Raw genomic sequence first — 4,563 nt, 5'->3', positions numbered from 1 at the left:
ACGGATAAATATACAATCGTAAAAATTCTATACTTAACAAGAAAAATTGTGGAAAATTGCGGAGCGAGCGAAGCGAGCGGAGCGTATTCTCTCACTTTACTAACACTTTGTGCGTGCGTGCGTGCGAACAAATTATCCAGCTCGATCTAGAGAGGATATGATCACATGCTATACACCATTAGATAGCTCTCGCTCTGGGGATACTAGGAAAAATACGAAATTAGGGTTCCGTCCGGACCATGTAGATTTCCGTGCAAAAAACATATTTTTGCAGAAAAACGCCAGGCATGGGAATCGAACCCGGATGCCGAGCTCCGCCCCTTCGTCACGAAGGCCTAGTTCATAAGTTTTCCCCGAGCTGATTCCAATTTGAATAGTTTTACCACGACTTCGACAGAAAATAATCCAAAAACAAATAGTTGCAATTTTTTCCGGCAAATAACACACAAAATTCAAATCTGGAATTTTTTCTTACTTTTTTCCTTTTACGATGTGCTCGATCTCGCGTTTTTCCCCATCATCTGAAATTTTTTCATAAAAATTTCTGAGCCCATCTACACTTTCTCTTACACGACCATGTAAAAATAAAACCATCAATTCCGCACGAAGCCACTTTTAAACCATCCGGTGAAAATTTCAAATCAGTGATAGTAGAAATGTGGCCTGCGAAAAGTGCGATAATCTGAAAAAAAATATTTTTTCTTTTTTTTTCGGGAAAAAAATTCCCTACCACTTTTTCTTTCCCAAACGGATCGATCAAAATCAGCAAATTTCCAGCAGCAACAGCAAGTTGACGACCAGTAGGAGAATACCTGAAAAAAAATTTTCCGCGAATTTTACGGAAAATTTTTTCTCACGCCAGTGCTCGCGCCCCTTGTTGAGATGAACTGCAGTGCGCCAGAGGGATCTCCATAGAAGCCTTCAAAGTGTTGGGTTCGCAAATGTAATAAATTCGCAGTTTTTGATCGGAAAATAACTAAAAAAATGGTAAAACGAAAATAATTTTTTTCTCGAAAATGCTAAAATATATGTTTGCTTTCCTCAGCTAAGCTCAAAAGTTTACTCACGAACTCGAGTATACAAAAACCACAAAAAGAAGAATTTCTTTAAAATTTTCATATTCTTACCAACACACTTAAGTGGAAAAATACTTCACGAAAAACTCATGTGAGTAACGCGAAACGAAGTTATTCATCTTGTGTGATTCGCCACGTATTTCAAATTTCCTTCATATCGCATATATTACGGTTTTCACATGGAGTACTAAACCACTTCACTGTACACATATTTTTCGGAAAAAATGTGTATATATTTTCCCACAAAAATAATAAAAATAGAATGTAAAAATTTTTCCCACATATTTTGCGAGGAATATATATATTTTCGTTTTCCTCAGCTCAGCTCAGAAGTGTTTTCATTAATTTTCAAAATTCCCATACGACTCCAGATAGAAGTCCTCAAAAATCAATAAGAAATTTCCCCAAAAATTTTCACATTCACACGTAGTTGACCATATGCGTTTTTCGGGAAAATACTTGATAAATGTTCGCTCTCCTCATCTGAGCTCATTAGTTAACGCTTAGATCCAAATCATACAAAAAAACAAGACTAGAGTTCCACAACCCGTTTTACGTGAAGTGGTGGCGTAATACTCTGTGGAAAACCCGATATATTCGCGGTGATATGCAGTAGTCGTGAAATATATTTCACACTAGTGTTTTTCATATCACTATTTCCTCCACACCTACTCACCACAGCAACTTGAATTCCGAGTGGGTGCATTGCAACCTCCAATGCTTCCGAAGCTCGATAGTCTACTCGTAGACGCAAACAAGAGCTGCTGAATATGCACAGATGGTGAGCGTAAAATATTCAAAAAACACTTACCTTTGTGATGATGATGATGAAAATGTCCAAATTCGTATCTTAGGTTCATCCGAGAAAGATACAAAATAGGTCCAATACAGTGTTGGAGTGAGAATATATGTTTTGGTTTCCTCAGCTTGTTGAGTTTGGGTAGAAGTGTAAAAAAAATTTCCCAGAATTTTCATATTGTCACCAACACACACATATTTTCCCACAATACAAAATCCTTATTAATACGTATCGTTGGAATATATATTTGCTTTCCTCAGTTGAGCTCAGAAGTTTCCAAACTATGTTATGGTAAATTCACACACGACTTAGAGTAGAAATATTTAAAAACCAACAATAATTTCCCAAAAAAAATTTTCATATTTTCCCATCAGGTACATTTCCCTTCATTTCGATGATGCCTATTTGGCAGCTCTCGACACCGCAAACGAATTGACCATTTTTACTGTACTTAACAACAACCTCGTGCCCACAGGTGAAATTTTCGGAGAATTTTTCAGAAAATTTTCCACTTTTTTCCCACCTTAGAATCTTCCCCACAAGTCGCCAAAAGCGCTCTCCCATTCGCGCACGACATACTTCTTATTTTACCAACATGAAATCCATCCGCCCAAAGTTGCGAAAAATTTGCCGAATCTGAGAAAATTTTCCGGAAAAAATATTTTTTTTCTCACAATTTTCTGCTGGTTTTAAATTCATAATAAATACCATACACGTCTCAATCTGAACAAGTAAACTCCAATATGACAGGGAATTTTTTTTTGACACCTTTTCCGAAAATTTTCCTTTTTTTTCATTTTCCTCATCGTCATCTGCTCGCATGCTCACAGGAGGTACCATCCCTAGCCTTTTTCTGAAAAAAATTTTTTTCCGCATTTTTTCCAATTTTTTCAGACGATTTACAAAATTTCCGTCCGCTCGTCGATTTCTTTAGTATTTTTTCCAATAATTTCTTTACGAACCTAAGCAAAAACGAACGATTATACTAGTGGGTAATTTATTCACAAATTCGGAATTTTTCTCCCACATAAAGATAGATTCTCCTCTGCCCTAAATCGTCAACCTCCAGCGGTGCCTAAAAATATCTTTAGGGTGACCACGAAAGATACAGAAAAGGTCACCATTGATACCGCCATCACTTCACAAGGTTCATTAGGAATCCAAAAAACTCCTCTGTGGTGTAACTCTATTTTATTCGCCGTTTTCGGTGGTCCATCCGGGGAGTTCTTATCACCACTAGGAAGGGCTACAGAAAAATATTAGAGTTTCTTCACCCTAGTGATATGAAAAACACTAATGAGAAATATATTTCACGACTACTGCATATCACCGCGAATATCGCGTTTTTTCACTTCACGTGAAACGGGTCGTGAAACTCCATTATATATCAATTATACAATTACGAAACGATTTTTGTGAGGAGAATTTGTGTTTTCTATTTCGGAATTAATGATAGTGAACAACTTGTCGCTATCATAGTCTCGAAATGTTCCCACGGAACTTCACCCGTTTTACGTAAAGCGGCGTAATACTCTATGTGAAAAACGCGATATGAAGTGAAGTAAAACCACTTCGCCGGATAAATCGTCGCATTCGTAGGAAAAAATCCGAATACTCATAGTATAGTGTTTTACACCATTCATTTCGCGTTTTATCGTCTCACATGAAAAACACATACTACGCGTTTTACGCATGTGTTTTTCATATCACGGTCGTGAAACTCCATTGTATATGCGATATAGTTTCAGATCGATTCTCAAAAATCTCGGAAAATAGTATACATTTTTACATTTGCATATTACCATGCACTGTACACAATACAGAATTTTCCATGGATTCACATCGTGAATTTTTTTTCATAATTTTTCCGTGAATTTTCCATCCCTTGAAAAAATCGATCACTCCTTTACAACTCCACATAGTCGACAATGAACTCATTCCTCCAGCTGTCGGCGAACCAACGATTTTCTCTGCGTTATGTGCCACAGTAAAGACCATCACCTACACGAGGTAATTACGGAATAATTTACCCGTGTATAATCGTTACACATCCACTCGAGGTCCCGACGATAATATCACTACACATTGCGGTAACTGTCGTGAAGGTGAAAGATTCTTTTCCTGCCCCTGAAAAACCCCGCAGATGAACTTTCCTTTTTTATTTATTTTTTTCACGCACATCACTTTCCCCAGAGTTGGAGTAGGAATATATGTTTTGCTTTCCTCAGCTTTTGAGTTTGAGTAGAAGTGTAGAAAAATTTCCCAGAATTTTCATATTGTCACCAACACACACATATTTTCCCACAATACAAAATCCTTATTAATACGTATCGTTGGAATATATATTTGCTTTCCTCAGTTGAGCTCAGAAGTTTCCAAACTATGTTATGGTAAATTCACACACGACTTAGAGTAGAAATACTTAAAAACCAACAATAATTTTCATATTGTCACCAACACACGTAGTTGACCATATACACATTTTCCCCTACCGAAATTTCCGTTGTCCAACAGAGCTCGACAATCTACCGATTCGAGTCGGTTTGTGTCAGGATCGAATGCAAATAAGATGCCCTGAAATAAAAAAGAGATAATACCAACAGTGTGGGAAAATATGAAATTTTGAAATACTCGCGTGTGAATTGATGATACTGAAAAAAGCAAATATATATTCTTACTCCAACGATA

Source organism: Perkinsus marinus, assembly GCF_000006405.1.
Source record: "Perkinsus marinus ATCC 50983 genomic scaffold scf_1104296958740, whole genome shotgun sequence".
Taxonomy (NCBI): Eukaryota; Perkinsozoa; order Perkinsida; family Perkinsidae; genus Perkinsus; species Perkinsus marinus.
Note: the sequence above shows the minus strand (reverse complement) of the source record.